This window comes from Dama dama, chromosome 19 (assembly GCF_033118175.1).
Source record: "Dama dama isolate Ldn47 chromosome 19, ASM3311817v1, whole genome shotgun sequence".
NCBI lineage: Eukaryota > Metazoa > Chordata > Mammalia > Artiodactyla > Cervidae > Dama > Dama dama.
In genome coordinates, this window is record NC_083699.1 from 45,465,262 (window position 1) to 45,478,434 (window position 13,173).

Genomic DNA, 13,173 nt, shown 5'->3' on the forward strand with positions numbered 1-13,173 from the left:
TCTGCTTGGGGGTGGACTTCCCAGTTGGTCTGTGAGACCCAGACACTAGAAATCACATCTCTCCTGCTCACCTCCCTGTGCCCCTACCAGAGGGCCATCAGCTTGATGACCTGGAGACCTGGACCAAGTCCACTGTGACCACTGACTAGTTACTGACCTGGGAAAGTTAACCTTTTTGTCTGGACTATAGTGTCCCCATGTATGAAGTGAAGAGCATGGGTTATACACTGTTTGAGGCCTGTCTCTAATACTCTATGAGTAAATGATTTCCAGCAAATGCCAAATCTCTCTCTCTCTCCCTACACATGCACACATACACAGAAACACACATACTCTCCCACCTCACTTCTCCTTTCTTAAGAGTCAAACATACAACATCAAACACACACCTGTCCAGATGGATGTTTCTAAGACTGGTATTTGACTGTAACAATATCAACATGACAGTGATCCCCAACTCCCACTGAATATGAACCTCAGCCCCACATGTGTCCAATTCTTTATTGTTTCCAGAACAGTTTCACATAGGATCTGGCAGCATTCTACAGTGACTTCTTCCCTCGGGCCCATTTCACAGAATAGGGTTTGGTGCCCTCACATCACTGGTAGAAGCCATCTCCCCTCCCCAGGGGCCGCTGGCCCTCCCTAAGGGGCAGCAGGCCCAGCTGCACACCCTTCCTCTCAGCACCAGTGGGAGGAAGGCAGGGAGGGAGCAGTTGAAGTTCAAAAAGATGAAAGAGCAAGTGGAAGAGATGGGGAAGATGAAGAGAGAGGATAGGAGGGCAGCCCCATTCCCAAGACTGGCGAAGAGCCCTCCAGTCACAGTCTGCCCTCTGCTCACACAGCCTCACACCTCCTGGGATCTGGAAGCTGTGGGTTGTTCTTCTGACCCTCAACCACATCCCTGCCCTCCCCTGCTCTCTTTCCCCTTCTCAGGCTGCCCTAAAAAGAATGTCCACTGCAATCTCTCTCCAGCTGTTTGATCTTTTTAAAAGTTTCTCACTTGTTTGTGGCATATGCTCCAACTAAAAAATAGACCTTGAGCATTCAGGATGGGGAAGAGTATTAAATGGCAACAGCCAGCCTCGTGCCAAGGGTGTGGGCAGCCCCTAGATATCTCTGATGACCAGATGTCCTGGATTTGCCTGGATGGTCCTAATTTAAAACATTCTAGCCTCTTGTCCCCGTAAGTGACTTCACACTTGTCAGACCATGTGTCCCTATTTAGGGTTTGGAAAATAAAGTTACCAGATGGATACCTGATATCCAAGTGTCAAACAGGCCCAGTGTCAGCATCACGGGGATGGCAAGAGGACATGCATTGGAGCCAGATGGATCTGGGGTCAACCAGCTCGGCCACTCATTGTCTGTGTGGCTTTAAGCAGCTCTTCTTTCTGAGCCTCAGTTTCTTCATCTATAAAATAAATAGTTTTTCTATAAGTCAATCCCATGGACTTTGCTTAGAAAAACCACTGATCCACAGACACCTAATATCTCCCAGATGTTTCTGTCTATACCGTCATTTTGTTTGGATTTTGGTTAAATCTGGTGTGTTACTATTTAAAGCATTAACTTTACTTGTATGGTTTAGAGTGCTATCTTAAACAGCAATGATAATAGCAACCAAAATGTCCAACAGATATCAAATGACCTTCCTTATTTCTGCCTGCCCACCCATTCCCAGTGTTCCTCAGTCCTCAGAACTCATTCAGATCCATTCTCCACTGTTCCCTAACAGCTCAACAGTCTCAGGTAGGCTAATCTTGCCCTAGCCAGGTTGGGGAGATGGGAGGTGGAGGCGCCTCATCTAGATTATTGCTGGGGTTCCAGCTGCTTTCACCTCTACGCTCACCTTGCATTAATCCACTCATCACCAGTCCAGCACCTGGACTTTCCTTGGGCCCCTCTGACCACCTGGTACCCAGGGGCCAAGGAAGAAGTGTCCACTGTGGAGCCATCCAAGTGCCACTGTTATTCCTAGCATGCCACTAACTCACTGTTGGCCTTAAGTCTGGTCACTTGACCTTTCGTAGCCTCAGCGCCCTCATCTGAAGACTAGGGTTAGGTTTCCTATATCTGGTGCCTATGAGGAGCATTTTCAAAGCCTTATTGTTGCCCTGTCATTCAACCAGTGATTCCTCCTCCACTCCTATTTTCTTCAACTCCTATTCGACTCCTATTTTCAGGCACATGAAGCACAAACTGAGCATTTAAAAAAAGCCTCCAAACACCCAGCATTCAAAACCTTCCATAATCTGGCCATGCCCCCAGCATCTTAAACCTATTTCCCACCCAGCACATGCTTTTGGTACCAGCCACGCCAGGTTCCTCATGACCTGCTCACCCCTGCCACTGCCCTTCTGCCCAAGCTGTTCCCTTCACCAGGCATGCTCTCTGCCCACCTAGCCAAGGAGGTCTCTTTCTAGACCGAGTCACACCCTTTCCCCACTTCTATGGACTGAAACGGACACGCCCTCCCCCCAAATTCAAATGATGACCCCTAACATTCTTCATGTGAACTATATTTGGAGATAAGGCCTTTAAGGAAGTAGTTAAGGTTAAAGGAATTTATAAGGATAGGGCCCTAATCCCATAGCATAAGTGTCCTTATAAAAAAAGATGCCTGAGAAAAATCTCTTCTTTTTTTTTTAGCAGAAAAAGGTTTTTTTATTGTGGGACCAAGCAAGGAGAATAGGTGGCTCATGCTGTTGCCAAAATCTTGGCTCTCTGCGTAGGAATGCCAAACAGAAATTCAGAGACAGAGTTGTGGAGGAGAAGGAAAGAGTGGTTTTATTACTTCGTCAGGCAAAGTGGGGACACAATAGACTAGCACCTCAAAAACTGTGCCCCCAAGAAAAATCTTATAAGAAAAGACTCCCCCACTGCCCCCCAATCCTACCTGGGCCATGTAAGGACACAGTGAGAAAGTCGCAATCTGTAAGCCAGGAAGAGACCTCGCACCAAAACCCAAATTGGCCAGCACATTGATCTTGGACTTCCCAGCCTCCAGAACTATGAGAAAGCAAATGTTTCTAGCCTCCTAGTCTATGGTCTTCTGTTAGGCGGCTCAAGTAGATGAACACACCACCATCACTGTTCTCTCCTTCCTCAGAACCTTGTGTCACTTGTCACCGACCCCTCATTTGATAGCACTAAATTAGTGACACTGTCTTGCTGACTCAATAATTTCCCCCACACATGCCCATTTTGCTCCCCCAATAAAGAAAGAAGCTTTTTGCAGGTAGGAACAAGAGGGCATATATCACCCGTAGGCCCAGCACAAAGCATGGCACACAGCAGGTGCTCAAGACATGCTTAGCAGGTTACAAGTCATGCCCTGATGGAGGATGAAACGTGGTCCCAAGAAGACAGGAGGCGTCTGTCCCACCATCTCAGGACACTTTTAGAAGCACACACTTAGACACACCCAGACATCTATTTCCCTCTGTCAAGTCTTGGGTCTGTAAGCAGAGCTCCCAGAAGCACACTGAGAAGGGAAAAATACACAAAAGACAACACACACTGATACAACAAGGAGTTTCCCCAACCACCAGTCTAGCTAACAAATGATGTGCCATATGGGAATAGTCCCTGAAAATACGTGTCATTTAGTATTTGCATATTTTATGCATACGCTAAGCATTCATGTACTAAATATTTTAGCAGTTTCACATATGTATATACATATGTATTTTTAATTGAGCATCTGCCATGTGCCAACCACTACACAAGTCACTTCAGACCCAAGAACAATTGAACTCGCTTCCATTTTACAGGTGAGAAAACTGAGACTTAAAGAGGTGAATTAAGTAACTTGCTCAGGTCACACATCTGGTAAGTGAAATAGTGAGCTCATGATAGATTGCTCTGGGAAAGTAGTCATGTGTTAGTTCATCCAGCCAACAAACAGAGCAGATACCACTAAGCAGAACTTCCAAACTATTGTTTGTGAGAGATACAGAAAAGAGGGCAACATAGGTCCTGTCCATAAGAAATTGTGGAAGACAGGAGAAGGCGTAGAGATCGTGAGCTGTAGGTGGCTGGAAGAACAGACAGGAATCAAGTGTCAGGAGTCCAGGAGAGGGACCAGATGGACCCTGACCTCAGGCCCAAACACTGAAGGACAAGCAGAAGCCAGGCGCAGAGACAGGAAGAAGCTGGAGTGCTGGGATGCAGTGGAGGTTTCACTAACCAGGCAGGGCCCAAAGCTTGTAGGTGGTGCAGCCCCCAGGAAGACAGGGTGAAGTGACAGGAGTAGACCTCTGGCAGCATTAAGGCTGACTTTGGGCAAAGCAGCTGGGGTCCCAGTACACATGGTTTAGTCCTAACCTTATGTGTCTGAATTCTACCTTCTCTATAATTTTTTAATTCATTCACTTATTTATTCATTTGACTGTGTCTGGTTGTAGTTGCCTGATGAACCATGGACGGAGGTTTGTGACATTGTACAGGAGACAGGGATCAAGACCATCCCCATGGAAAAGAAATGCAAAAAAGCAAAATGGCTGTCTGAGGAGGTCTTATAAATAGCTGTGAAAAGAAGAGAAGCGAAAAGCAAAGGAGAAAAGGAAAGATATTTCCATTTGAATGCAGAGATCCAAAGAATAGCAAGGAGAGATAAGAAAACCTTCCTCAGCAATCAGTGCAAAGAAATAGAGGAAAACAATAGAATGGGAAAGACCAGAGATCTCTACAAGAAAATTAGAGATACCAAGGGAACATTTCATGCAAAGATGGGTTCAATAAAGGACAGAAATGGTATGGACCTAACAGAAGCAGAAGATGTTAAGAGAGGTGGCAAGAATACACAGAAGAACTGTACAAAAAAGATCTTCATGACCCAGATAATGACGATGGTGTGATCACTCACCTAGAGCCAGACATCCTGGAATGTGAAGTCAGGTGGGCCTTAGAAAGCATCACTATAAACAAAGCTAGTGGAGGTGATGGAATTCCAGTTGAGCTATTTCAAATCCTGAAAGATGATGCTGTGAAAGTGCTGTACTCAATATGCCAGCAAATTTGGAAAACTCAGCAGTGGCCACAGGACTGGAAAAGGTCCGTTTTCATTCCAATCCCTAAGAAAGGCAATCACAAAGAATGCTCAAACTACCGCACAATTGCACTCATCTCACACATTAGTAAAGTAATGCTCAAAATTCTCCAAGCCAGGCTTCAGCAATACGTGAACCGTGAACTTCCAGATGTTCAAGCTGGTTTTAGAAAAGGCAGAGGAACCAGAGACCAAATTGCCAACATCCGCTGGATCATTGAAAAAGCAAGAGAGTTCCAGAAAATCATCTATTTCTGCTTTATTGAGTATGCCAAAGCCTTTGACTGTGTGGATCACAATAAACTGTGGAAAATTCTGAAAGAGGGGGGAATACCTGACCACCTGACCTGCCTCTTGAGAAACCTATATACAGGTCAGGAAGCAACAGTTAGAACTGGACATGGAACAACAGACTGGTTCCAAATAGGAAAAGGAGTACGTCAAGGCTGTATATTGTCACCCTGCTTATTTAACTTATATGCAGAGTACATCATGAGAAACGCTGGGCTGGAAGAAGCACAAGGTGGCATCAAGATTGCCGGGAGAAATAGCAGTAACCTCAGATATGCAGATGACACCACCCTTATGGCAGAAAGTGAAGAGTAACTAAAAAGCCTCTTGATGAAAGTGAAAGAGGAGAGTGAAAAAGTTGGCTTAAAGCTCAACATTCAGAAAATTAAGATCATGGCATCTGGTCCCATCACTTCATGGGAAAATAGATGGGGAAACAGTGTCAGACTTTATTTTTTGGGGCTCCAAAATCACTGCAGATGGTGGTTGCAGCCATGAAATTAAAAGACGCTTACTCCTTGGAAGCAAAGTTATAATCAACCTAGATAGCATATTAAAAAGCAGAGACATTACTTTGCCAACAAAGGTCCGTCTAGTCAAGGCTATGGTTTTTCCCGTGGTCATGTATGGATGTGACAGTCGGACTGTGAAGAAAGCTGAGCACTGAAGAATTGATGCTTTTGAACTGTGGTGTTGAGAAAGACTCTTGAGAGTCCCTTGGACTGCAAGGAGATCCAACCAGTCCATCCTAAAGGAGATGAGTCCTGGGTGTTCATTGGAAGGACTGATGCTGAAACTGAAACTCCAATACTTTGGCTACTTCATGCGAAGAGTTGACTCATTGGAAAAGACCCTGATGCTGGTAGGGATTGAGGGCAGGAGAAGGGGACGACAGAGGATAAGACGGCTGGTTGGCATCACCGACTCGATGGACATGAGTTTGAGTAAACTCCGGGAGTTTGTGATGGACAGGGAGGCCTGGCGTGCTGCGATTCATGGGGTCGCAAAGAGTCCCACATGACTGAGCGACTGAACTGAACCGGTCTTAGTTGTAGCACATGGGATCTTTAATCTTCCTTGGCAGGCAGGATCTTTAGCTGCTGTATCCAACTGTAGGTGTGGCATGTGGGATCTAGTTCCCTGATCAGGGAGGGAATCTGGGCCCGTTGCACTGGGAACTCAAAATCTTAGCCACTGGACCACCAGCGAAGCCCCCCAACTTCTCTGATTAAGGCCGGGGACTCAGGGCCCCATGCTGCTGAGAAGTCAGGACACCTAGGAGGGGCATGTTTGGGGTGTGGCAGAGGGCCACTGGACTTGGGATTCTAGTGGTGGTTCTGCTGCCATCCGGCAGGGTGACCTTGGATAAATCTCTCGCCATGACTGGACTAAGTCCTTGGTCTGGGGGTGAGGGGTGGGGTGGTCTGAACACTGCACAGTTCCCACTCACACCTGGCGCTGGGCTGGCATCCTGGGTGTGCCCGGGAGTGGAAGAGTGACCCCGAAGTGGGCGGGAGGTGGGGCGGCCTGCAAATGCCCTGCCTGGCCCTGGGGGAAGCTGTTTCTGATTTGGGGGAAGCAGGTAGATCGGGGCCTCCTACTCAGAGCTGTGATCACTGAGGGTGACCTCTGGGCGCCAGGCGAGGAACCAGGAAGGTGCTCAGGCGGACCAGTGGTATTTCAAACCACAGCCCTCCCGCCCTCATTCCCCAGGCCCTGCTCTTAGAAGGCTGCTGGGTCTAAACAGGGCCAACTTAACTAAACGGAAAGAAATCAAATCGTTCGGGATCCAAAGGGCAAGGAGACAGCCCTACCGGGCTGCTGCGGAGGCAGCCGAGCGAGGGGTGCGGCAGGCACGCTCGGAAGTGCCCCGGGGCCCGCGCGGCAGGCGGCTCCCGTTTCCCGGCTCGGCCGGCCGGCGGGCGCGGGGCAGCTGCTGGGAGGTGAGCGGAGCAGCGTTTTCCCACAGTCTGGGGCGGTGACACATGGCGCTCACACATTCCACAGCCGGCGGCCGCGCCAGGCCTGGCCGCGAGTCAAGGCAGCGCCGGAGCCGCCGCCGAGCAGGTTCCGACTTTGGCACCCGCCGCGCGCCCTCCTGCCTCCCACGCCGCCCGTTTAACTCTTGGATGGCCTGACACAACTGCAGAGGGCTTGGTCTTGTTTGTGTTCTGTGTCTCATCCCAGTGCGTGGCCCACCTAGCCGCTGCATCAATGTAGATGAATACACGAACGAGTGAACGAAAGAACAAAGGAAAGGGAGCCGCTCCCGGTTTCTACCCACCACGTGCCTCTGCAGTTATTCTCAATTGCCAAACGCCCGAACCCCCACTGTTTCCGCACATTCTTGTAAAGACTCTGAAGGATGAGGGGAGAGAGGTAATGGCAACAGCCCCACCCCCCAGCTTGCAAGGGTGCAAACTGGGCTCGGGGAAAGTGACTGACTAGGGGCGGGGCCGCTCTTGCCTCTAGATTTAGGTGGGAACTGCGGGGGCGGGGTAGGGGGTGGGTGGGCAGGAAGACTTTCCATACTCCACCTTCAGTCTGTAAGGAGATCTGCCTTTCTCGACCCAAGATCCACTCCCACAATTCCCTATTTGTTGATGGGCTAGGGAAGCCTTGATCACAGCCCACTCTGGCGCCATTTGAGTGCTGCCAAAACAAGCAATTCATAAATTCCTCAGAAAGGGGGCCTCCGGATTCAGGGTGGACGTTTGTGTCTACGAGTGGCAAGCACTCCGGGTATTTTGCCTCTTGGGCTTCTGTATGGACTCTCCAGGACTCCTCCAACTCTCCTACCCCCAGAACTGTATCTGATTGCTCCAGGCAGGTACCACATTGAAGCTGGAAGTCATGGGAGCCGTCATTCATGGAAAACCTCACAGAGCCAGGAACCCACCAAGCATCCCCCACAGGAGTGACCCAGACCCTTAAGGTCATGAAGTTTCCTGGAAACTTGACTACTTTTAGATCTGTCTTAAGTAGTTCCCTTTAATTCCAATGGCAATGGGTAGTATGATTGCCCCTGTTTTATATCTAAAGAAATTGAGACTAAAAGTGGTGAAACCACTTGCATAAGGTTACATAGCTATAAATGCGCTTGACCCCAGGTTTGTCAAACCACCAGCCCAGTGCTTTGCCAGTTCAGGCTCAAAGTTTAGATGCAGTTCAGATTACACCCCGCACACACCCTCACCCTCTCCCTCTCCCAGCCTGCCAGCATACAAGTGCACAAAGAGTTGCCTAACTGTAACCATCTTGGAGCAGAATCACAGTGGAGCCTCAGTGGATTCTCACTGAGGATTCTCAATAGCTGAACCTGGTAGAATTATCAAACTCACCTTTGCTCTGGGAAATAAACTACCCCAGCTTCTGATCTGTAAGCAATATCCTCTCAAAGCTTACAACATAATCAAAGGACAAATAGGTCAACCATGGAGATTTATGAGGTCCTAGGTGTGTTCAAGCTCCTTCACTCACTCAGCTAGCATTCACTGTGAATAGGCCAGACACCCAGCAGGGTGCTGCTGATGGAAATGGGATAGGAGGCTAGGAGGATGAGGAGATACAAAGGAGAATAAAATCCAGATCCCACTTGGGGCTCCCAGTCAAGTAGGTGGGAAAGACCCGTAAAGAAACAGTTATATTTTAGCATGATCAGAGGTATGAATTAAGTGAGTGTACAGAGATGAGCATGTTGCTAATTGAAGTTCAGAAAGGGTTCCCTAAAGGTGACCTTTGTATTAGGCCTTGAAGAATGAATGGTTCCCCAGACAGAGGCAATGGGGAAGGACACTGAAGGCAGGATATCTTTATTTTAGTTTTCAATCTTTTGGCTGCATTGCAGCATGTGGGATCTTAGTTCTCCAACCAGCGATCCAACCTGTACCCACCCCCCCCACCCCCCCCCCCACCCCCGCCGCCAATTGGAAGAGCAGAGTCTTAACCACTAGACTTCGAGGGAAATCCCCAGGCAGAATATCTTAAAGCAAATACAGAAAATACAAACCATACATTAAAACTTGATCAATTGTGTGTCATCAAAATTTAAACTATCAACTCACTAAAAAATATATACCATCAAGAAAATAAGGAGGCAAACTGTAAACTAGAAGAAAATATTCACAAAACATGTATCTGATATAGGGCTTCTATGTAGGATATAAAAGAATTCTTGCTACTCAACAATAAAAAGACAAACAATCAATGTTTTTAAATGGCCAAAAACTAAACAGACACTGTACCAAAGAAAATATACAAAGGACCACAATAAGCACCTGGGGAAGCCCTCAACATCATCAGTCACCAGAAAAATGCAAATTAAAACTACAATGAGACACCACTACACCTATAAGAATGGCTGAAATTAAAAACTGACAGCACCAGATGTTGGACAGGACATGGAGCCATTGGAATTCTCATACATCACTGGTAGGAATGTTAAATGGTACAGTTACTTTGAAAACCTAATAGTTTCTTTGAAAGTTAAACACATATCTATGCTGTGGTGTACTGGTAAATGTTTAACCACGGACTCCCCAAAAGAAAAGCAAGCCTGCTTTGTAGCATTTGCCAATTTCCCTGGTATCAGTTCGATCATAGCCAGTTTCAAGCTGCTAGTGACATCACTGAGAGCTGAACTGGAAAGGGATGAGCAGAATTGCCTCTTGCCAATCAGTATCTGCCCTCCCCAGCACACCACTGCAACCACCCCCTGACCCAGCAATTCTACTCATAGATATTTACCTGAAAGAAATGGAAACAGCTTCCTTTCTCCGCTCCTCCTGCTCGGCGCCATCTTGTCTTCTTCCAGCTTACTACATTGTTCGAAGTTGAGAGAGAAGGGGTGTGAGTCTCCAAAATCGCGTTGGGTGTGGGGGGTGTAGCTTTCCACCTCCTGTACTCTCGGTGTCTCCAGAGGACCTGGCGCCAATGGGAGCGAGACAGTCTGAGCCAGGCCGCTCACCTTAGGTGCAAGGCCCATGCTTCTCCCTCCTCAGGTTCGCCGAGGCCTTGGCAAATGGGTGCCCTGGGCCAGGACAGTGAAGCAGAGGAAGGGGCGGTGGGGAAGGAGAGCCTGGTTTCGGGAGATGGCAGCATCGCTAGCTCCCATGCGGGCCCAGTCCTGGCCGCTTCTGTGAAAGGCAGGCCCCGGGGTTCCCTCTCACCCCACTGGCCCGAGGGCGCCACCTCTGGGCCAAGGCCCCCTCCTCGGCCTCCCATGACCACGTGCTGAGCCAGGATTTGGGCCAGATGGAGACGCCCTAGCATCTCGCCTTGGGGCATCTCAAGACTACCCAGCAGGAGCGATGCCTTCTGCCACCCAGTGCCAGGACACGAAGTCGTGGTGGAGATGGCACTGGTCATCTCACTCTGGTGGCTGAGCACCTGCTGGGAGTACCACACCCTTCGGCGACTCCTGTGCCACAGTCTGCAGGGTCTTATGAGGTGTCCCGAGGCAGTGGTGTGTTTGCTGGATCTCAGCCACGTGCTCCCCTCAACAGGGGTGGGTCTGCCAGTCTCAGCGGCTGCTTTCTGTAACCTTACAAGGTTCCTACAGTTGGAAGGGCCCCATATTGGCCCTGGGGATGCTCACAGGGCCATGAACTGTAAAGGGGAATTTAGCACTCCCTGGTCTGGTCGTTCAGCCTAGAGCGGTCGGGGAGATCCTTTTTAGAATTCACACTGGGGCTGTCCTAGGGGTGCCACCCACCACCACCAGGGACTGTGGGTTGCCCAGGAGCATAGAGGATATTTTATGGAAGTCAGAGTACGCATTGCTCCTGTGGTTGATGAAAATCCTTTGCAGGTGAGATAGGAGCATCGCAGATGCAGCCAGAGTTTAATCTGGGCTGTTCACTAGCCCGGACACAGCGGGTAGGGCAGGGCATTTGACAGTCTGCTGGGATAGGTGGCTCCCCTGGATTGGAGGAGAGGTAACTGGAGCAGCCAGAGACCCCAGGAAAAGAGGAGCAAGGGAGGCAAGGCCAGTTTGACAACAGCTGTGCCAGACTTTGAAGGAGGAATCCATGAGAGCATTGCACCACACAGTGACATTTTCATCGCTCCTGGTGCGCTGTTTCTAGGACCCTTAGACTCAACCTTGGAAGGTACCAAAAGGTGTGTGACAAGAAACTTAATGGCTTTTAATCCTGGCAGGAAGGACAAGGAAAACCAAGGATAAAGATTTGAGCAAGTTTTATTATTTTCCCATGGGAGATGGGGAAATCAATCATATTTAATAAACATCTTTCCCCTCATCCCTTCCAATTGCATTATCTCTTTGTTCATCAAGACAGGGAAGGATGATAACTTTTATCTTTTTGAGTCAGTTGAGTGATAAGAAATGAGAGCACCTCCTGGTGCCCTGGGTATTGAGACAAATGCTGAGAGGGGCTGGTAAGTGCGTGGGCGTCTTCGGCCGATGCAGAAGGTAACACGCACCAAGGTGAGGAGGCCGAGTAAGATCAGGACCATGATGAGAGGCAGCGAAATGGACTTATCACTGGGACAAGAGAAACCTGGTGGAAAGACAGGTCAAGTGGGTGTCACGGTGGTGGTTGGGATCAAGGTGGGAGGAAGGAATGTAGGGGATGTTGGGAAGTAGAGATTGGTGAGGCGCTCACCTAGATGTCTCAGAGGGGGAAACAAAGGGGAGCCTGGGGAGAGCCTTATAGAGGAGGAAGGATAGTTACCCTAGCTGTGACAAGCTTGAGAGGAGGAGGAGATTTGGGGGTGCAACGAGGGAGATTATAAGCCTGGGTGGGGGCTTTCAGTGCAATGGGAAAATTCTAGGAGGGAAGAAATAGGTCTTACTTGGTCCAAAGGCCCCTGAGGGGGACAGCTGAGCAGCTTGTAGCTTCAGGGAGAGCAGATCTAAGTGTAAAGCTGGTGAAACAATGATGCTTGCATTTCTGCAACTGAAGCTGTGGCCCAGGGGGGTTTGGAGATCTCGAACGGATGAGTTCTGAACTGAGAATGTCCACTCTAAAAGAATGAGGAAGAGTTAGCTCCATATCCACGTCTCCACCCACTAGCCTGGATCCCTTCAGGAACCCAAATATCTAGTGCAAGTGGTGAGAAAGGGAAGGTTACTCACACACTGCCTGGGGGAAGGACACGTTGTACTCCACAGCCATATGGTTCAGGTAGACAGCGCTCTGTGGTGGATCCTGGAGAGGTGACCGGGAAGACTCAGGGCAGCAAGGTAGAGTGGCATCCAGGTACAGAGTAAGGAGTATGGCAAGACGTTGGTAGGGATAGGGTGAGGGTGAGGGATGAGGGTTAGTACCTGCTTGAATCTGAAGCTAAGCTGTCCGTAGGGGAATGAGAGGAGCAAGTGGGAATGGGGACCTTCACAGCCCCCCTAGGCCTTGGTTCTGTTGGGGTTCAGTACAGAGATACCCCAGGCCTGTAGAAGTTTAAGATGAGAGGTCACAAGACTACACAGCTCTGCCATTCCAGGTCCCCTTTGTCTTCAGTCTGTATTTGTCTCCTCCTCTGCTCTTCCTCACCCCCTTCTGAATCGAATCCGGCCTCTGCCCCTTCCTTTTATGTCCTCCACTGTCTTTTAGCTTTACCTCTCCTCCACCCTGGGTTGGATACAGAACTCGCATCTGAATCTGGGCTTGGAGCCGGATGCAGGGCTGGGAACCATTATTCCAAGTGTAGTCTCCTATTGCCTCCTTGGAGCCTGGGCTAGGACTTGGAGAGGGTGGTGGTTCTGGGTGGGGGAATCTGATGGAGGGTCCTGGACTCGTGGCCTTACTGTTGCTTGTTGATGAACTGTAGTATTTTGATGACTGGTGGTGGTAGCAGGACTATGAGTG

General features: G+C 49.1%; 1 pseudogene; it reads right to left on the bottom strand.

Annotated features, from left to right (window-relative positions):
* Nucleotides 1-11,556: 11,556 nt before the first annotated feature.
* On the bottom strand, nucleotides 11,557-12,924 carry LOC133073939 (macrosialin-like; annotated as a pseudogene).
* Nucleotides 12,925-13,173: the final 249 nt, after the last annotated feature.